This window comes from Anser anser, assembly GCF_964211835.1.
Source record: "Anser anser genome assembly, chromosome: 2".
Taxonomy (NCBI): Eukaryota; Metazoa; Chordata; class Aves; order Anseriformes; family Anatidae; genus Anser; species Anser anser.
The window spans coordinates 118,398,168-118,420,386 of NC_139721.1; the positions used below are offsets into that span (position 1 = coordinate 118,398,168).

The following is a 22,219-nucleotide window of genomic DNA, read 5'->3' on the forward strand; positions in this document are numbered from 1 at the left end:
GTGAAGGACTCTCCATCCTATTTGTGATAATGCAAAGCCCTTCTCCTCCTATTCATGGCTTGGTGACAGCCCTTGTGGCAAACACATCAGCTGCTCACGCAGGACAGAAATCCTGGAAAGGCTGAATGCAAGTTTAGCCAAGCCAAATAGCACACGAGGTTTCCAGAGAGCGCTGGCAGAGACCGCCGATTTTCAGAAATATCTATTCTTTTAATAGCCAGCGGACACGTTCGTTAGATAGCTATTTTTAAAGAGATGAAATGGACTGGGAAATAACGTCAGTGGCAAACGTGTCTGTCCTTGTCCGTCCGCGCCATCCGCTGTGACGACACCGTGGTCGATGTTCAGCAGTGATTACCTAGGCAGGTGCTACCTCTGGGGCCAGTTCAGGACAACTGAATTCGGTTAAAAGTCTGAAGGGGCTTTTAATCAGGTGGCACACTGCACGGTCAGCCACCGTCCCCCTGACCACGTCTGGTGCCTGTCAACACTGTTCCTGCTGCCTGATGCTTTGCAACCTAAAGAGCAGGCTAACATTTTAACAGATGCAGCCTGCCTCCCTTCCCAATCCCCTTATAGGAAGGGTTCATGGGGAGGTTAATAGGATGCTGAGGAGAGGGACTGATTAAAATGAAATGAATCTAAATTAAATTAGGGGAAAGTCGTGTAACCCACTCGGTTCATAAGATTTCATAGCTGGGGCACTACAAGGAAGATGGCTGAGAAATGAGGGATCCAGCCCTGCGAGTGGTCCCGTCTGGGTATCCCCCAGCTGAACTCAGCGGTGGAGTTTGCCCCAGTAAGACCAGTATGGGAAGTGGCCAGCAGCCAGCAGCGTGAAGCACTGGCTCTGCCTGCGCAGGGACAGCATCCCCAGGAGTGTCTGCTGCCACAAGATCTCATGGCCACGCAGGGGACAGGGGCTGTGCCCCAACAACAGCCTCTGCAGGGCAGTCACATCCCGGCTGTGGGGCAGGACAGGACCCGAGAGGTGTTAGGAAGCAGGGGGCTAGGGGCGGTGGGCTCGCTGTGAGAGCTGGGTCACAGCCTGCAAGGTCTCTCAGGCATCCCGGAGTCTTTGAGAAAGCATTTTGCACCTGTAAGGGTGTTTTAAAGTAATAACAATAACAATCAGCAAAGCTGTGCTCATCCCTAATGCCATTAAAGCTGTTCCGTAAAACAACAAAGCGCTCCGCGGATACCTCCAGGTTGCCCATTCCCCCAGCCTCGGGATTCAGGTGGTTATGTGCTGCCATATGTAGCAAGGCAAGCTCTTTTCTCAGCACGTGAAGTTTGAAAAAATGCTTCAGAAATAAATGGTCGCACAATACTCAACATCCCAGACTGTGTAATACAGGATCCAACACCCTCAATAGACGTGTGCCCATGTGTGCTTCATTTCAAAGTATCTGTATTTGCCTATTTGTCTGGATTTATGCTTTTTTTGTTCTTACTTTACTAAGAGAAGCTCTTTAAACTCCATAATGTGCAATAGCTCCTTCTATGGAGGTATTCATCTCTTCACAAGATGAAACAATATATATGCAAATGCGCATTAATACATAAAACCTGAAATAAGACATTCACATCTACACTTTGATGCACTAATCTGGGCCTAGTTACATCGACACAGATGGAGTGAATTATTGGAGGAGAAAAAGCACATCTGTTAAACGTTATTGTTTAATTAAGCCATTAGCAACTGAATGACAAAAGCCTTTAAATTATAGCATTTTGTATTTATCTCAGCCTGTGGAACTTGTATGGCTCCCCCAGCACCTGGAGTGTGCGGCATCCTTTAGTGCCATCACCAAAAAGGAGCCATCGCCTCCACCCTGCCGATGAGCTGAGCTGAGCTGCTTGGCCATCAGCCTTGTCAGGAATTTGGGAAACAGGGACGCGGTCTGAGGTTAACATCCTACCACTGACTTGCTTTGTCAGCTGGTGTTGGGAAGCCTTGCAGGAGCTCCAGCTAAACCTTCACCTGCAGGTGAGCGTCTCTGCACCCAGTTAGCCTGGTCATAGGGTTTGGAGCACGCAAAATCTTCTCCTACCTGCCTGCCGAGCTCTGTGCACGTGGCCCAAGAAACTGGCAATAATCCTTTATTACAGCTGCAGGCTGTCCCTGGAAATCTTGTTCTCCTGTTCAATTTTACAGTGAATAAATTTCCTAGCTGGAGGGAAACTTCTTCCTGCGATGGGGGACAGGACGTCTTCATGAGACATTTTACCAATGGATTTAGTGCAATGGAGAGGGAAGAAGCGCAACCTTGTCTTCCAGAAAATTCCCAAGGAGAGGAGTCCACCGTCACCCTGAGGACCAAAGGTGAACTGCTGGACTGCTCATATTTGTCCTTGCCATGTCCTCACCTTCAGAAGTGGAAAACCATGTCTTGGTCACACGATGTGGGGCTGCGCGGGGGCATCGCCGCTGGGGCAAGGAAGAGGAGATGGTGCTTGGGTGAATGAAAACAGGTAACACAAGGTTCTTTGTGCAGCGCTAAGGTGACATTCAGAGAAGCCAGGTCACTGTATGAGGCCAAGAAAAGCCTCCCTTAGAGGGAGAAAACAGCAATATCTGGCCCAGGGGATGCACCCCGCAGCCTGTGCCACCTGGTACCTGCCTCACTGCCACTGCGTGCAGGGAATTTCGGACCCCTTTACGAGCTGTTTGCTGCTGAAATGGAGACTTGGACGTTTTTCTTGTTCTTATCTTGTTGCTCCTATAATAACTTTTGGATCCTTTCCCCGGGGTCGACCAAATTTCACGGTGGTCTAGAGAGCTTAGAGATATTAAACATCCAGGAGGAGTGCAAAAATGGGCATCTGTAAAGAAGAAGGAGACCTGTTTAGTGGCTTTAGTGTGGAAGAGGTGAACAGGATTAGCTCTTATCTTTGCAGAGGAACCCAGGCTTCATTAGTTCTGCTGCCCAAGCAATGCCCGGCCGCTGTTGTGACGGCGGATATTAGGGTCATGAGCAGTGCCATAAATAGCTAATTCAGCTTTTATGTGCCATTTACACCACTTCTGCCAACAAAGTGACACATGATAAATACAAGCAAGAAAGGCTTTCAGCTTTAAAAATAGATTTTTTTATTTTTTTTTCACTCGATATGCTGAAGGAGGAAGGCCTGACTCTGCTCTCACTTAGGCAGGCATAAAACAAAATTAGCTCCAGAGAAATGAATGGAGATACATCTATAAAAAATGTGCAAGTGGCAGCAGAAATGGCCTCTTCTCTTTTAAACTTCTTCCTATTCAATGCTGCACAAATGTCTTTTTTATTTATTTATTTGATGCAATAATCTTTTAGGACTGATGAAATTACACTCCTGCCCCTCAGATCAGAGCTGATGTCGTTCAGGAATGAACACGGACACATCTCAATGGAAAATCAGTCTGAACGGAAAAGTGTTAAAAATATAAAGTGTCTCCACAGAGGGCCAGCACCTACTTTGATTTGCTAGAAAGGGCTGAAGCGGCTGTGCGCAGCACTGGCAGGCTCCACTCGGCCATCCTCATCCAGAGCCTTTGGCCTCAGCCAGGCAGGGTGAAGGCTCTGTGGGACCTAGGCAGGTTGGCAGAAGGTGTGGGAATGTCCCAAGGGGTATGGCGGGGAAAGGAGGAGGGAGAGTTCCCCATAGGAAAGCAGTGAATCCCTTCTCCCTGGGAGCTGGATCCCAGGGCTCTGCTGTCTGAGGCGGCAGTAATCTGAAAGCTAACCAAAAGCGTTGCTGCTGTCCCAGAGTACCGCCTTAAATAATTGAAAAATGAATAATTAAATTAAAAGAGGATTATTTCCCGCAGACAAGCAGAAAATTGCTGCCTGCAGGACGAGGGGTGATGGCAATTCATTTTCTGCAGCCAGCAGCAAGGTGATGGGAACAACACCTGCGGTGGGCAGGAAGAGCCCCCATGGGTTACCTTGGGCTTTTTTGGCTCCCAGTTTCTCTCTCTGTTGTGTTTTCCCAAACGTAGGGATGCTGATTGCTGAAGGAGGAAGCAAATCAGGAAACATGAGATATGCCCTTATTCGTGAATGTCAGCCCTGGGGTGTGGGGGAATCTGTTTACATACAGACACACGAGGGATTTGCACAGCCCAGTCCTGCTGACTGATGGTTAGCTGCTACACATATCTGTGGGATACATTTCTATGTTTAGTCCTCTATGTTTATCTTACCAATGAGTGTGAGGAGATGTGCACATGAGCTTTGTTCTGGCACCTTGTAAGAACAGTATTTCATGGCACTATTATTTTTTCCCTAAGATGTATATATCTGTTTGAGCAGATGACACATTGTAAGAGTCTGTATTTCTCATGAACTATAATTAAAAATGAACAACTCTCTGCATAGGATAACAATACCATAATATACTTGCTCTCCTCACGGAAATTTAAACAAGTTGACATGCTGAGTGAACAATGATCTTACATTTATACCACATATTTGCCCTGAGCAGCTGAAAGCCCATGGTACACGATTATCAAAACCACGTGAAGTACTAGAGTGGGGTCTGAACACGTCCAGCAGGGACTGAGCTGTGCTCCTCCACCCTTCCACCTCCCCAGTGCCTCAGGCTCTCCTTGCCCTCCCAAACCACCCAGCCACCCCATCCCTGTGGTGTCCCACTCTCTTCTTTGTGCCTTTCAGATCTGGAAGGCCTCTTTTTCTTCTGTGTCTTTGGCTTCTTCTGACAGCCGTCCTTAAAACTCCTATTCCTCTAGCAAAGCACTCTCTTCACTCGCCACATCAGCATTGCTTATGAAAGGTCAGGGTATTTTGCCAAGAGCTGTGGCATTTTCTTCAAGCCCATCTTTTCATCTCTCTCTGGCCAGAAACTTCATGGTCCCCAACAGGGTGCTCATGGCTGTGACTGGACTGTCACAAAACAGATGTCCACAACGGTGTCACGGGATTCAGGGAGACGTGCAGCACTGGGAGGGACAAAGCTGCAGCCCTGTTAGTCCCCCTTCCTCCCTCCGCTCCATACCCATCATCACACCACTTCATTTATATCTGAAAAACATGAGCCTTGCCTTTCGGTAACAGATTTCTCATCCTGCACCCCCCTGTGCCAAAACAGATGGGCAGAGGAAGCTCTGAGAGTAAATAACGTGCTTGACACCGCATAGCAAGGCTGTGGCGGAACAATTTCTGGGTGCCAGCCCCCAGCCCCAGTCTCAAACCCAGCCCCAGGAACACAGCGGCGAGTTTCCCTCCTGCCCCGATGCCTGCCTGGCCCCACCAGCACACATCTTTGTCCCATGGCACCGTGACAGGGCCCAGGTTCCTGAGGGACGCCCTGACCTGTGCCGCCTGTCCCCAAGGGATGCTCCTCCAGCTCTGAGCAGCCCGAGTGCTGCCAGACACCCACGTGGGAGAAAGGTGCTGGTCTGGGGCTGGGGCTTGGACTCTTTGGAGAGGCGTTCGCTTTCCCTGGCTCGTCTGGAAGTACTAAAGTACAGGTTTTGCAGAGGTGTGTCAGCCCTGTAGTTTAATCAGCGAGCACTGGCCCTTTTCATCTTCAAAGCCCTGCGGGACCGGCCGGCTGGAGCCTCCTCTCGTCAGCCACCGGGCAGGGGAGGAAGCGGTGGCAGAGAGCAAAGGCTCCAGTGCTCCTCGCTGCGAGACACCGACACGAGCACCAGAGCATCCGTACGGGGCCACGCTGACGTCCTGCCTCCCCTGCATCCTGTCTGGGCATGGGTGGGTGCCGATAAAAAGGTGTAAAGCCAACGGGGCTGGCATGGAGCATCCTCCCTGCCGGCGTGCCTTGAAAAACGAGCGATTCCTTTCTACGCCCAACACCTCTCCTGGTGATTAAAGCATTGAATCGTGCTTTTTGGCTTGTGGCGCTTGCATTGTGCAGGACCGCTTGAGTCGAAAAAAGGAAACGCTTTGATGATCTTAATCAGGACTTCCCTCCAAAGACGCATTTCCGTTCCTGCCACGGCAGGAGCCAGCAGAACACTCTGCTACCCGAGAGCCTGCATCCGAAATGCTCTTCCACCGCCAAATGTCACCAGAAATGGGGAAAAATACAGCCCTGCTCTCAAAATGTTAGCCAGAGAAAACAAAAAAGTCCTCCCACGTCCCAAGAGCAAGAAGGTTTCTGGTAGGCAGCCCGGTGTCAGTGGAAGATCAATGCATTTACGCCTGGTTTCAAAGCCTTGGAAGCAGAGAGGAGCTTCTCCATCGATTTCAGGGGGGTTGGATCAGGTCCTCTGGGAGCACCCGTCATCGTAAGCAAGACCGGCCATACAGATCCAAGCTGAAAACTGTGTCAGAAGAGCACGCTGCAATGTTTTGAGCAGGCGCCGAATACGCTATCGATCCTCCTTTCTAGCTTGTGAAGATGTTTTATATACGTTGCACCAGAGGTAAAATTTACCCAAGGAATTTAATAAACTGCAAAGGCAGCACACAAACTTTACACTACTTGCAGATTAAAAAGTCTTCTGCTCCCCAGCGACTTCCTCTTGCACGTACCAAAGAAGTCCAAGTGTGGATAAATTTAACGCAGCTGATTCTCATTTTTGCTTCTGGAAAACGTTGCCCTGGAAGATCTCAGAGTCAAGCTATACATCTGTCACTCCCTCCAGTCAAGTCCTTGGGAATCTATATTTATAGTCCTAGGTTTGGTACAGTTAGAGCCTGTGCCAAAGCCTACTGCAGTCAATGGAAATCTTGGAAAAAAGCCTTGGAAATGATTTAGAAAAGCACAGTTATGACTAGAATATGTTAAAATGTTAGAACATGTACCCCCCAAAAAAATCAAAAACATTTTTCAAACATTTCAAGGAAAAACCTAGCTGGCAATGGGCTTCCTATAGCAGATTGTGCAATCAGCTGTGGATGTGCGCTCCAGAAAACGCTCGGGGCAGGGAGATTACTTGGGCACAATGTGTTACCTGCTGTGCAGAGCACCTGGCGCTCCTTGAGCTCCTCAGCCCCTGAGCTGGGTCAGAGGGAGCTGTGAATATCTGATTACCGTGAACTCCAATCCCACTTTAGCTTACCTTTGTGTTAAACAAACACAGTCCTGTAGCTTTGTTATCTGCCCTTGCCAACCGCGTGGCGTGCGCGTTAATAAAAGCAGTGGGATTTTTCTCCCTGTTTAAGTTTGCAGGGAACAATAGCATTTCCTTCCAGAATTTTTGGATGAGCGCAACCTTCCTCTGGGACTACGCTGCAAAATATTGGCTTTTTTGGGGGGTGACGGCAAAACTGGCAATGTATCTTCAGTCCTGGGCTGCTTCTGCTTGTGTCAGATTTCCTCTCACCCTTGAAATGTGGCATGGAAGTGTCCAGAAAGTCTGATCTGTAGGTCCGAGGTGCAGGTGCCATCAAGGGGGGGAAACAAACAAACAAACAAGCAAAACACACACACACACACACACAAAAAAAAAAACAACACATCTAAGGGCAATAAATAGAGGAGGGAAAAATATATACTACAACTTTATAATGCTGGAACAACTGAAGTAAGTTGTAAGAAGCCTTACAAGCAACTTATACCCATGAGAAAAAAAAATGTATTGAAATCCCTTTAAAAGGCTAAACAGGAGGATTTTTAGTTAGTACAGGCTGCCTGAGATGTCTGCAGTAAAACTGGCTTCTCAAGGTTGAAGAAGGTCTAAGTCAATCCCGCTGAGGCTTGCACAGCTGGTGTAGGTCTCTAAGCGAAGGGGATCTGGCAAGCCTGGAGCCGGCTTTAGCATCACTTAGGAACAGAGCATGACAAAGCCAAATGTCTTCCAGTGGTCTCACGTGCACGTGTGTTTTAGTGTCATCTGCAGCAAACCAGTGGCTGAAAATATATAAAGGAAGACACTGATATGTTGGCCCATGGGCTCACCATGCAGTATCTGTACCACCAAATGCCCCAGTCCCAGTATTTAGGTACTTCTGTGATGGAAGAGCAAGGTCAGAGGTGATCCATTGCCTGCAGCCTGTCAGGACGCTGCCCGTGTTGTTGGGTGTAGCTTGTCTGCTGCCAGAGATAGGTAAAATGATTTATTCTCACTCTGCTTCCCCAGCCCAGGCGTCCAGTAGTTGCACAGCAAGAAGCTCCTCTGCCACGCAGGAATCCCAGGCCTAATTTCCTCTCCTAAGAGAGTACAAAACATATGTACATCCTAGATACATACCGCAAATAACAGGTTCTGTCCTGGGGAGGTGCTTTATGCCCCAAATAAAGCAGAGACACTTGGCAAGAGAGACCGAGATCTGGTGGGGGAGTCAGGAGCTGTCAGGGGAAGTTCTGCTGCAGCAGTCGTGACGAGGAGGAGACTGCGGGGTGGCAGAGGCTGCGGAGCACGGCCACTGCTAGCTTTGTCAGGCTGGTTCAGCATCCAAATTCCTAGCTCCCTGTCTCACCAAATGCAGGATTTTTAGAAATTTCTTTACAAATTTTATGTAGCTTCTCTTCCTCCTTGTGGTGCTGATGCTGTGTACTTGCTCCTTTCACATGCCGCAGTAGGAGACATCCAACATATTTCATGGAGTTTGATGCTAGCAAGTGGCTTTTACATGCCTCACGTGGTTGGCCTGCTACATGCTCGGGCAGATGCCTGCCCTGAACTCCAGGAACGTCTCTGTTTCCAGGACTATACACAAAGTGCCTGTTGGTTTTATAGCACGCAAATATTTGCTTTCTGTTCTTCCCAACCTTTAGAAGTTATGGGCCAGTAAAATCGAGAGTAGCCTTACACTGCACAAACCCAGGGCACACCTCCCGTGCGTGCCGGTCCGCGTGGCTCCGCTGACTCAGATGGAGGCAGGCCCTCTTACACCAGGCGAGGAGCTCCTGTGACTGCAGGCATAACCCCAGAACAGCCTATGGTGAGACACTGTCCTGCTTTTTTGTCTCTCTGCAGATGTACAAGCACCACAAGCTCTGTTTCACGTTCCTCAGATGCGTATTTCCATCCGCACAAGAGCTACAGAGCTTCCCCTAACCATTTTCAGCACAGAAAAATCAGAATGGGGAATCCCTCGTATGGTTCTTTAGCAAACGGCTGGCTCTTTCCAGAGGATCCCGTGTTACGCCACGTGCTGGCCCGGCACACGCAGCGAGTGGCGCTGATGTTTGTGGAAAGCCTTCCCTGAGGTTAGTGGGAGAAAAACACAGCGACAACAACAAGAGCTTGGCCGCGCTTTAGTCCCATCGGAGCCCCGTGTTGATACCGGGGGTATTGCAGAGGCTCTGCCCGCCCGCTCTGCGCAGGCACGACTGGCAGCCTTTGATTCCCGGGTGGCAGCGGCCCCTGCCCTTTGCTGTGGCTTCGAGACACAAGTGCCTTGTAAGTGGCTGGCTGCACTTCTTAGGAATACCAGCACTCGGGGCTCCTGGAGCAGCTGCGTCCTTATCCCCAGCATCTGAAAACCACTTGTACTATTGAAGTGGCAGATTTCAGAGTTGGCGCTTCCCCATAACCACAGGTATTTTAAATATTTAGCAAAATAAAATGGCACGCTGGAGCGGTTCTTACGGGTCACGGGTGGTGCTTAGGCAGGAGACAAAAAACACCAGAGCAAGCTCCGTGGGAGATCAGCACTGGAAGCCATTCCTCTCTGCTCTCGGGTAGGACAGGCACACTATGCTCCCAAACCACAAAGAGTCTTCAACAAGCGTCACTCTTCTTAAAACTTTTCATCTACACAAAAACGCTGCCATATTCATAACCTACTTTGGGTTCATAATGCAAATTGGGAAATAATTGTCCTGGGAAGTGGCTGGCTGATGAAAGCTCCACTGGTGTGAATAACCAGCACGATTACAGGGGAAGGCGGCCGCCTGGAACGAACTGGTAATGGGACACTGAGCCTTTAACTATTAGATCAAAGTGTGAATGTGTCCCACAGCCATACTGATTCATGTTATTAGATGTCCTATGGGAAACATGCTAGAGAAGGTTCATTTCCAGGTCCTTAACTCACCAGAGACTTTGCAAACGAAAGCTCTGGAGCCCCTCACAGACTGAGATGCTTCTGTTGGTCCTACTCGAGTCCTGTCTGCACCTTTGGAGACCTGATCCTACACGGCCACCACTGCAGCTGACACAGGCTGTCTCAATTTTTGGCCAAGGACAGAGACAGCATGAAGACGAGAATCCCATTTTAGCACTCTTGTCAATTATTTATTCATGAATGCTGATTTATTCATCAAGATGTCTGCCTTCAGCTGTGATTTAACAGCTTTGCTAAACATGGTGTTTCATTTAAGTAACAAGGAACTTCAGTCTGGTCCTTCATCTATCTAATAAGGACCAGCAGGGGTCCTTATTTAATAAGGACTGCAAATGGACCAATCTGGGTTCTAGCTTTAACAGACAATATTAATAGCAAAGATTAATTTCCTCCACTGCAGGAATGAGCATTAGGATGAGCATTATGAGGAAATCGGGCTAAATGATTGTCATCTCTAAGCCTTAATATCTATTTAGGTAGTCATTTTACAGTAACAAACAACTTAATCTATACAAAAGACAGATAATGCGTGGGGAAAATGAATGCTCTATGGACCTTTGTGGACCATAAACATCTATCACCTGGTTGCCCGAGACTGTGTGGAACCACAGTCGAAAGGCCCAGTTGTCCCTCCCAGTTCTGCATTCATATCGAATATAAAGTAATTCACTTATTGGTCAGCGAAGATATATCACAGGTATCTCCAACTTAGATAAAAATAAATAAATAAGTAAAAGCCCTACTACATTCACCCAGTGATGAATCACCGGGACTTTACACAGAGAGATAGCAACGTGCTGCAGTGAAGACTCTGTAACACTGGATATGGTGCAGCAAGGCTGAAATGTGATAAGGAATTCTTAGTCCAAGCAAATTCACTCTGTAAACTGAAAAGTTCCTACTAGATGCTGCTCCTGCAAATTAGGATGGGTAACACTGGACTCCTGGCAGCTCAGTAAGGGTATCTAATACACATGGAATAGACAGGGAGGGGTCAATGTACCTAGAAAGTAGTCCAAGACCCAATAGGAAATTAAAAACAGTCATTAAAATCATCTGATCATAAGTAAGTCACCACGAGCTAGGCTGAAAATGGCTGTGGATATGGTTCTAGCCCCTGGCAGTTGTGTCCTTTTACTGATGTTCTGCCTCACAACTGCTGTTGTCCAGGAGATCTTCCTACAGCGGCTGAGGTGAAAGCAAAAATTACCAGGCCCAGCTCTGCCCCAGCCTCCCTGCTGGGGTCTGTGGTGCTCAGGTAAATGTTTGCCAAGCTCTCCTGCCAAAGGGACTAGTCTCATCAAATGGCCCAAGGGGGTTAGGAAATTCTCAGGCAACCTATTCCTCATCAACCATCAGACCAGGCTGGGTAGAGGAGATGTGGGGAGCTAACGAGGAGCTACAGGTGGTGGCCCCCTAAGCTGGCCAAAAGAAGACACGCACCCACAACCTGGCTTGTCAAAAGGCAGTATCTCAGTCACATGAAAGCCTGCGAATAAACCCAAGGCCACATACTGGCCTGCTTTTTCCACGTTGGAGGTTGTTTATTAATGAATCCTCATACCAGTTTGGGGGAAGGACTGGGGAATGGAACAAAGCATGTACCGGCAGTGAGCGTGCACAGAGATTTGCTATATGCTTTGCATGCCTTTTTAAGTGCCAGTGTTTTTCTTCTTACTATTATTTTTTTTTTCAAAGCCTGGCATATTACCATGACAGCTTTACAGTGAGACACCAGTCCAACGTGCTGACATCGACTAAAAAGGCATAGCAACAACCCCGCCCTTTCACATACTTTACGAGTACAATGTGTTACTGTTAAGCAATATTTGAAGAAATACTAGGCAAAACAGTTCCCAGGAAGACCTGGATTCTGTCCTCATGCAGCCACAGAAATACACGACAGAAAAGATAAATCCTGATAACATTACTGACGGCCCACCTAGCTTGGGAACAGCTGAGACCTAAGCGTAGGAAATGTCACGTAGAAGACCATCCTCTGTTCCTTGCTGTGAATTTTCTCTACTTTTCGGGACTTGTTTGGTAACACTAAGCAGCATAACAGGGTAAGAGGTTTGCTCGTTTGGCACCAAAAGCAACGTCCCGTCAGCACGTTTCGTGGAGAAAACAGTGCTTAATCTCTGGAAATGGATGGATGAAGGGTTCAGCTCCATCTCCACTGACACACAGCCCTCCACTGCTACTTCGCAGCGTCTGTGTCTTATGCAATTTGCTCAGCTTCCCCCGTGCCCCCCCTCGCCTCGTTTAGCGATGGAAATATTCTGCTGGCTTGTGTGCTGCAGCAGCTGCTCCTCTTGACATTTCTGCTGCAGGCTGGGATACAGACCCTGGGAGTGAGCGCTAATGAAAGAGCTAATATAACCCTTCCTCTCCTTTCCCAATATTTCATGTGAAATAGATATTCTAATTTAGGCAATTGTTCCTCTGAGAAGTCTTCCAAGGTTAGCAAAGATTCAAAAATAGTTCGAAACAGCAACAACCAAACCGAGAGTGCTCCAGGCTTTAATTTTCTTCCAACAACTTTTGCTGCTTATTAGAAAGGAGGCAAATGTTATTTCCACCAGGTATCCTGCAGGGAACGTCAGACTATTAGTTATTTGCTCCCGCTCTTTAGACGGGTGCTCAGGTAAATAGAATTAGGGAGAGAAAGCTAAATTCTGGCACTGTGAGTATATAGGACACGGCACAATAAGAGAGCGTGATTTTGGCCCACGGAGTACATTTGCAGCTCAGAAAGTTTCAGGGAGAAAGTGTCCTTACAGAAATGAATAATAATGCATTTCTGTGACAGAACATACAATCTGAGGCCTCATCTGCTGAAGGGAGAAATAGAGCCCTGCTTTCTGGGCAGGAAAATGAACACGGTGATTGCAACATGAAAAAGTGGCTTACTCTTGGCGGGCCGTTTCTTTCATGGGCCTGCAAGAGCTCCTCATTTGGAGTGTTTTAATCATGGCCAGTGACCGCTGAAGTCTCCGCAAAGACAGCCTCCATTAGTTCCCATCACACTGAAAGCGCGCAGCCCGTGCAAACATCCAGGTTTCTTCAAGCTCCACCGAGGTTCCTGGCTAACGAAACCATCAGCATCGCACCGAGCAAATCTGACAAAATAAGAACAAAGCAGAGTGCCAGTCGATGAGGTCTGGGAACAGGGACATCTATCTCGAGTTACCCTTTCTGTGCTTCTGTCCACTACCTGAAGAAACATGGGACACCAGGTAAGGAGGAATTGCAAATGCTACGCTCTCAGCAGCGACAGATCCAGTTTGAGTTCTGGTTGTATTTCACAATCATTTCTTTAGGGAAAGGTACGTCGCAGCTACAATTAAGTGAAAAATGGTAATTAATTGACTTGTACACTCCATCTCGGCAAACAGAAAGTGTTCATTCCTGGCACTGGGAAGAGACAGCAGCCTGCTCGTCCCAGGCCATTTTACAGCTTTATTAATCACCTGCGTTTGCTCCAATGGAAAACATGCTTACTGCAACTGCTTCGTCTCATGCCTGCATACATTTTCTCACCCCGATTCTAGCATAGCCTGCAGGAAGCTGAGCGCAGGCAAGTTGCATCATGCAGCTCGCAGAGGCACACAACGCCACTTGGCCAGCTCCTCTAATATCATCCCGCAGTGTATTGATACTGCTTTTTGTGCATGCAAGTATTCCAGATCCCAGGGACAGCCTCACCACCATTAGCTAACCAAATAAGCAGAATATTGATGGGATGGAAGATTTATCCCACTGTGAGCATTTCTCAATGCATGCAACTCGCTGCTAGGTTGCCATGGGCCTATGCCCCGGGCTGGACTGACATACAGCTGTTTCCCACCTCTGGCTTTTTTTTGTACACTGATCCATCCATACTGTTAAAAAAAAGGACTGGGGCAGCAAATAGGAGTATACCTGTCTTGGACATGCGCTGGATTCCTATAAACCAGGGGTCACAGTGGTGAATGCCCAGGTGTCACAAGCCCCTGAACATTAGCGAGGGGTGGTCCATAGATCACACAGCCTCTCCCCAAATCCTCTTTCTCTCAGCTTCCTCCCTGAAACCTGTATTTCCCTCAAGATCCAGTATTGATTCCTTAGGCTCAGCCCATAGATTATAAATATCCCCCATCTCCCACATTCCACTTAACATTTTGTGAGAAATCTGAGGAAATACAGAGACACGGCTAGACTGTATGTGGTCCTAAAACAACTCGTTAAAACCAACCAAAAAAAACACTCCCCAAGCCCCAAATCCTTGTTAAATGCAGCTTCCCTTGGTGTAACACCGCTCTTCTTTAGAAGTCCCTGGGCATCCACTGGTGCCAAGGAAGGCAGACAGGCATTTCAAGGGACATCTGCATCCCTTGATACAGAGCCCAGTCCAACCCCCTCGTGCTCAAGCCTTCCCGTGCATCTCCCTCAGGCTTCCCCCAGGAGACCTCTTAAGCCCTCTTTTATCACCTCCTCAGCTCTGCCCAGCTGCTGGCAACTTTCCAGCGCTGCAGCTCCTGGAAACACAGGGCACTGGTTCGCATTAGGAGATAATGTGGTCAGCAGAACAGAACACAGCATGCCGTACAACAGGAGCAACCCAGAAAGCCTTGACACTTTTGATACCAGGAGACGCCGCAGCTGTAAACCTCTGCGGTGCGTTTATAAGGGTTTGCATGTCACGTGGGATTTTAGGGACCAGTCTCCAGGCAGAGAAGCAACCATTTCCTGTCCCTACTCCTGATAAAAAAAAAAAAAAAAAGACTAATAGAAATCTTTCTTGGACTTTTGTCAAGGGAAAAACAATAGCCTGTTTGAGCACTCCAGTTTGAACGGGTGCAAGCTATTGTGTGTCATCTGCTTACCCAAATCCTGCCGGAGTGGCGGGGGTGGGTGAGCGCAATCAGAATCCAGCATTTGTGGGGAGGAGAGAGAAGTGGGTCTGTTTTTTCCTTAATCCACATGTACTCTGTTATCCCACTGGGGAGGATGGAGATACCGGTGTGACTACCAGCTGAAGTTTAGAGATCGATTCTGGCAGCTGCAGAGCGTACTGTGAGCATGCGAATGCTTTCACCATGAAGCCACCAACTCACCTGAACAATTTTGTTGTTGTCTTTATGTGTCAGGTTTCACTCTGTCATACACTAGCCATTACATGATCCCAAAAATCAGAGCTTGGGCTAGCAAACATATCAGATAACCAACAAATACAGCCTCCCCAGCACTTCAAGAGGTGGAAGAAACTTCAAAAATGGGAAGAGGGTAAACATAGACATGAAACATAATGTTTTCCATACATAATTTCCATAGCTCTGGTGTCATGAGACTTTCCCCAAAAGTGAAGGCATGAAGAAAGAACGGGAAAGTCACATATTCTTAAAACAGAGAAAGCTGGAGCTTTATTGTAAAAGGGAAAAAAGTGTTCTGTGCTTCAGACACCCTGCAAGATGACACCATTCTGAAAGCCAACTACAGACTACGAATATAATTTGTTATCACATTGGTTTGGTAAATGCGTTTGTCCATCCTCTTCCAAGTCAGCTGTAAAGAAAAATATTTTTTTTCAAACACAATCAAAACATTTTTCATTATGCTTATATGCCAGCAGAATGCCCCTCAATTTTACAATGAAGTTTCAATAGTTTGAACAAAACTCTGAATTTGCAACTGCTGGTAGTGAATGACTGAAACATATTTCTTTATTTGTCAGTTGCAGCAAATCTGTCATTATGAAATCGGAAATTCATTGCAGAACATAGCATTGTACACTACGGGAAATGTTCCATGGCCAACAAAGGATAATTGGTTTAATCTGATTTTATTTTCTAAGTTAAGTGCCTTTTCATTTCTTCTTTTAGATTCGGGAATGAACGTTGTATTCGAGAGCGTATCTCATATCTGTACTGCTTGAAGCCGTCAAGGCATAACAGCTTTACTGTGGAGAACGAAGCCAAAGGTCAGCTCGCCTAACTTCAGGATGCGGGCCAGGTCTTGTCTATGTTTTTCTCTCTCTCCCGATATCACTCTCATTCGGTGCCAGGAATAAGGATATTCATCTTCTCTAGGTAAACATCAGTTTATGAAAAGCAGAATATAATTGCAGAGAAGGAGCTATGACATGCCTTGGGATTAGTGAATGCCTCCTAATTGAGCTTTAGTGAAAGCGGCAGTTCTGGCATTATTTTTATTCACCTTGTGGAAAATTATTGGAGCATATTTCATACAATTAGGATCAAGAATGGATTTGGCATCACTTCCAGCAAATGCCCCTGAACACTAATCTGGTTTATTTGGCACCACTGCTGAGGCTTCTCTTGTGGGGAATACAATGACAACAATTAACCTGGCAGTGCAGAAGAGGAATGGGAAGTGGGAAGCTGTGTTGTCTTTTATCCACATGCATAGTGAAGTGTGACCTCATATGACAACAGAGCAGCAGTGCTTTGAATTTATTTTCTTCTTTTTTTTCCCTTCTTGAGGTGTCCTAAGGAATCTTCTCCCTTTTTCCCCACGTAGCTCAAAAATCCACATTTTTCCTGCTATCCAAGAAGGCCTGAACAAATGGGCACGTGGTCCCCACTTACTGTGGCAGTATATTTTAAGATTTCTGGGTCAGGTTTGGTGACGATCCATCCGCCCGTGGATTCGCTTCCTTTGATGTAGTCACCAAGCCGGACGACGGCGCAGTGAGACGTGGGGAAAATATCCCTGCCTAGCTGGTTTGCAGGGAGGATGCTTGGAAGAGGAGACTTTCACTAGAAGCAGGGCAAAGAGATTAGGTATTAACCTGGGATCCTAAACACTGCAAAGCTGAAGAGACTTAGAGAGATTTACAGAGGTGCTGGGGAACTTGACAGGAATCAGGAAGAGCAGAGAGATTCGGCTTAGCTGCTGGGCTAGCAGAGGGAAGGACACAGAAGAGGGTGTCAGCCAGCTGTGGGCCTTGGACATAGGATTTCTACACAAAGTCCCACTTCTTCTAGGGCAGAGACAGAGCCTGCGGCTGAGGAACGTGTGAGGGAGGCTGAGAAAAAGGCAAGTGCTGCAGCATGCACAGAGGCTGTGGACCCAATGCGGTGGGGCCCAGGCTTAAAAGTCCTTTCAAACACAGCAGCGAATGCTGTCAGATTGTCACCCTCATCCTTTCTGAAACCCTGGGAAAAATAAAAGAGACGTGCAGCCTGTCCTGAACATCAACACCCCCCTCCCCACAGCCCCCAAACTGCCTCGAGCGAGTGCCGAGGCTGAGAGCTCCTCAGCGAGTGTCCTTCCACTGCTTTGAGCCCCAATCTGCGTGCTGTCTTTTTCTTTGACAGCAGAAAAGGGATGTGGTAAGCAAATCCTGTGCAAGCTGTTCAAGACGGAACCAACAGCTGATCTCCTAAGATCGCTGCTTGCAGTAAAATACTGCTTAGCAAGAGAGTAGCAGCCTGCAGCTCCTGGATTTTCTGGAGACGTAGCCCAAAGACCAGCTTGTTGTGGCACTTCAGCTGCAAGGTAAAGTCAAATAAAAAGTTGTATTTCTGTGTACAGATGCCATCGTATGCTATTTTTGAGCTCAGAGGCACTTAAATTCATCCCTGGATCAAATGCTCACCTTCTGGCACCTACGTTTCCAAAATCTGGCCTGAATCCTTGACATCCTCTCTTATGTCAGACATTGCACAGCCCTCTAAGCAGTGACGGCTAATACACCAATACCAACTTTCTTGAGTCTCTTTTTCTTGGGGTGTCACCCTTAACCATGAATTTCCTGTTCTCTTTTTCTAAAAATCTGCATAATAACAATTAGCATTCCTTAAATCCACACCTTACATTTTCAGTCACAAATATGTTTGCCTCCCACTAAATCTGAAGTTGAAAAATAGGGATGTTCTCTGTCAGCACAAACAGAAGTGAAGGATAATAAATCACCGACTTGTAAACTGAGCCTGGGAATCAATAAAATGTAAATGGCTACAAAATAGAAGGTAGAAATACATTAAATATGAATGATAAGAAAGAAGAATAAGACTGGAAAATGATAAGGTTGTGTATTTCATTACAGGAGACAGAAGTGACAGAGAATGGTCTTGGGCTGGTAAAAGAAGTTCTTTACAAACAAAATCGTATCTGACCACGGATCCCTGTCCACTCTCCCATTAATGGAGATAGAATATATCATAAGAGTGTCGACAACTTTTAGGAACTTTACACATCGCTGATTGCAAATGAAACTGTAATGCATTCTACACATGTTCTGGCTCTTATCTCGCCTCCAGGGGAAAGCATTAAAGCCTCAGCCTGCCATGGAAAATGTAGAATTCAGACATCTGTGACCAGCGTGTGTAGAGAAGACAAGATAAGGTGCATATCAAGCCTACATCTGTGACAGGGGGCTCGGAGTCCCTAGAGACAGAGGAGTGAACACATATGAAGACTGACTGAAAATTTTCTAATTAAACCTTTGCTTTCGTCAGAAGTATTTGCTCTCTACTAAATATTTTGTTTTGGGGAAGAAAAAAAAAAAAAGCTTACCAAGAAGATTTAAGCCAAAAACAACTGATGATTTTTTTCCCCTTCTTTTTCTTCTAAGAAATAAAAGCCTATTCTTGAGCAAAGATACTCTGTATACATTAAAGACTCCCTGGAGAAAGTTCAGCCTGCTGGCCTACCACAGAAAGTAAGAGGTAAGCTGTTACAGCTGCAGGATGACAAGAAATACGGGCTGTGAGAGACATGGATCTTTGAAGAATAATTAGTTTTGAACAGTAGCGGATAAATAAATTGGATCACGGGTAGCTTCTCGCGTGAACAGTGGCCTGCCAGTCAACATAATAAGATGGAAATCAGACGTACCAGTCAGCAGCCCATACTGGCGGTGTAGGTGAGACGAATAAGGTACGATTTCGAGGCTTCTGAGCAAGGCTCTTGAGTTTTACAGCTAGAAGAACGATCAGCTTTGTACAGCCAGCAGTTCATTTTACCGCTTTAGAAACTTAAGAATAAAAAAATGCAAATGCCCCTTTGATGTGCTGATTACTCAGGGGTGTACCAAGCCATGAACAGTGGCGGCAATGAAATGTCTCCTGGGCGCCTTGGAACATCGCAAGAGGACCCAGGAAAGGTTCCCTAGGAAACCAGAGATGCACTCTGAAGCATGTGCGAGCTTGGCCAGCTGACAGACACTCAGCTGTGCCCCAAACATCGCTGCTGGGTCGTATGCGATCCGGGTCCGGAGCGTAGCTGGTAGGACTGATTGTGGGAAGCCTGGAGGAGGTTGGGATATCTTTGTTCCCGGTTACATAAATGTTCGGAGCTCTAGAAGAAAGAAAAGACTGATTGCTGTTTTATCCGAAATGGGGGAGAGAGAGGGGTGAATAACACCTTCAATTAATCTAAATAGTGATCTTAGTCCCAGATTCTGCTGGCCTAAATTCCACCTAAATCCCTGTGCCTACTGTTTCCCATTGGCTGACACCCCAAAGCTTCTGAGTAATTATTCCAGGGGTCTGAGCAGGGCACTGAGCACAGAGGCACTTGTGTCTGCCAGTGGTTGGCACCGAGCAGTCAGATCTATGTGGAGCTTAGCCCTGAGGTAACCGGGCGTGAGGGCAAGACTGCGTGTCCAAGGTGCTTACAAAAGGAGATGCCTACAGGCCCAACACTTCTCCTGCTTCCTCTGACATTCAGGCAAGGTAACCAGTCTAGCATTTCTCGGGAGATATAATTTACCACCACTCCTAAAACTTGCTCTTTTTCTGTAACCCAGCACCTCCAAGCCCCATTCTCAGACGGTTTGCTCAGGAATGTGCCAGGACTGTGTGTCTGACCTGGGTGCAGAATAGAAAATGATAGAATCACAGAATGGCTTGGGATGGAAGGGACACTTAAGGATCACCTTGTTCCAACCCCCTGCCATGGACAGGGACACCTTTCATCAGACCAGGTTGCCCAAAGCCCCATCCAGCCTGGCCTTGAACACCTCCAGGGATGGGGCATCCACAGCTTCTCTGGGCAGCCTGTGCCAGTGCCTCACCACCCTCTGAGTGAACGATTTCTTCCTTATTTCTTCCTTATATTAAATCTACACCTTATCTCTTATCTTAAAGCTATCACCCCTTGTCCTATCACCACATGCCCTTGTAAAAAGTCCTTCTCCAGCTTTCCCTTTAGATACTGGAAGGTCTCCCCGGAGCCTTCTCTTCTCCAGGCTGGATAAGCCCAACTCTCTCAGCCTTTCTTCACACAAAATATAAAGATAAGAAAACCATTACTTTTGCTCTCCTTGGCAGCATGATTCCCAACCCTTTTCAGATCCTTTATCTCTTACCACAAGAAATGAAGACCCTTTTAGAAAGGGCAGAACAGCGGATTTTCCCATGAAAGTATAGAAGGCGTGACATGACTGAACTTTCCAGTTGCATTTCCCCGAAATTCCCTTCTTAGAACAAGCCCTTGGATCGCCCAAAGACAGCAAAGTAGTCAAAGCAATATTCAAAATACTGGCTGTGACTCAGCAGTGAGTCCTTCCCAGTGATTTCTGGATCAGACATCCCAAAGATCAAATATTTGGGGAGCGGGGTGTTTGGAGTGGAAAGGGTCTGCCAGGTATGAACTTTCCTATGAAGTTTTGCACGGATTTAAGCAGCGCTGTTGTTCTTAAACTTTGTTTTCTTGTCATGAGACAGGTGTGGCTGTAACTCCAGCACGTCATAAATATGTTCAGCAGTTAGATTAGCATAATTGCCTGCCTAGTCAGCTAGCATGCAAAGTGCACAAACAAGTAACATAACAGTTTTATTACATGTACATGCTTGTGTTTCCTTGAGACATGATAAAACAAACAGACTAGTAATTTTAAAGCAAGCAGTAAAAAAATAAAACACGCGATGAGTAATTTAAAACAAATGTTGAGAAAATGGTGTCTTTAAGAAACCTTTTCCAAGTCAAGCCCCCATTACAGTTCCTGGATGTGTGAAAGAAAAGATATCATGACAGAATGTATTACTGGTCAAAACGGTGTACGTTTAGGTTTGCTTTTATTTTGCTCCATTATGAAATAGATTTCACTGCAGTAATTTATACTTTGCAGTGTAAAACCATCAGGTGTGATTCCATCTGGAAACATTTTAAATGGGCGATTGGTTGAGAAATGTCCCCACCCTTTCTTAGTTCAAACAGCAGATAAGGAATGTGCCTCTTAAGTAGAGTATTTAGTTCTTGCAGATAAGATTGTACAGTTCCTTTTGAAGAGCTTACATATTAGTGAATTATAAATGTTTTAAATACATTTCTAATGATCCACTATAATTTCACAGATATTGCATATGATAGTAAGTTCATTAGTGAAAACAAAAAAGGTAAAACATCTTTGATGTTGCACCGGGATGCGCTCAGCTGTTAAATGAAGTAAAATAATCTGTTGGGATTTGTTCATTTTACAGACGGCACATTGTAGATGTTCCAGCGAACAATGGGAGCAGTGAGCAAGATGTGATTGAAGCAGTCTGTCAAATCCTCGGTTTGATTTATAATAATGGGGTTGCATTGACATGAGGATTAAACACAGCAAAGCATATACTCACTGTGAGTAATATAGACTCACTTATACGTTATAGCACTACTAAATAAATAGTCTCAGCCATTTTCTGAAATACTTCTAAAATGAATGTGGTCATAATGCCATGGCACAAATACTGCTTTGCAGGCAGTTATCAGAGAGAAACAAAATTCAAAACTAAAAAATAAGGGATTTTTTCTTTTTCTGTGAGTTTCCAGTCTCCCAACTGGCAGAGTGAAGGGAGTTGAAATTTCTCCTGGTTTGAGTCTAAAGAAAGACTAATTGTAGTCCTTCTCTGGAACAGAGAACAAGCAGAACAGCAGCTTCTTGATATAACTTGCTTAGTTTCAGTCCTCAAGTAATCTGGCTCCTTTGATCCTCAGCTGGACTGTTTGCAAGAAAGGGCTCAGTATGACTTCAAGTAAATGTCGACATAGTTTCAGAGATGTCAGTGACACATCCATCTCAGCTATAAAATAGTTACTGTAGGAAAATAGAGAAATCCATGCATTTATCTTGAAGACTGGCAACGCTTTCAAATGAATGTTCTAATTAGGAACCACGACATCCTATTTCTTTTTTTAATACCCTAGTTGTAAATGGACAACAAATGTTATTTACCAGTGTTGAGCAAGAGAATGTCATTGTTTAAACATGGAAATGGAATTTAAAGTTCTGCATTCAATTATGTTGG

The 22,219-nt window shown here is 46.3% G+C and overlaps 2 long non-coding RNA genes across 2 annotated transcripts; both read left to right on the top strand.

Moving 5' to 3' along the window:
- The first annotated feature begins 1,750 nt into the window (after positions 1–1,750).
- Positions 1,751–5,217, top strand: LOC310893619. The gene is made up of 2 exons (XR_014579137.1): positions 1,751–1,990; positions 2,159–5,217. It is a non-coding gene; the product is annotated as an uncharacterized lncRNA (long non-coding RNA).
- A 10,397-nt stretch (positions 5,218–15,614) lies between these two features.
- LOC310893620 lies at positions 15,615–21,699 on the top strand. The gene is made up of 3 exons (XR_014579138.1): positions 15,615–15,939; positions 17,303–18,652; positions 21,410–21,699. It is a non-coding gene; the product is annotated as an uncharacterized lncRNA (long non-coding RNA).
- The last annotated feature ends 520 nt before the right edge of the window (positions 21,700–22,219 follow it).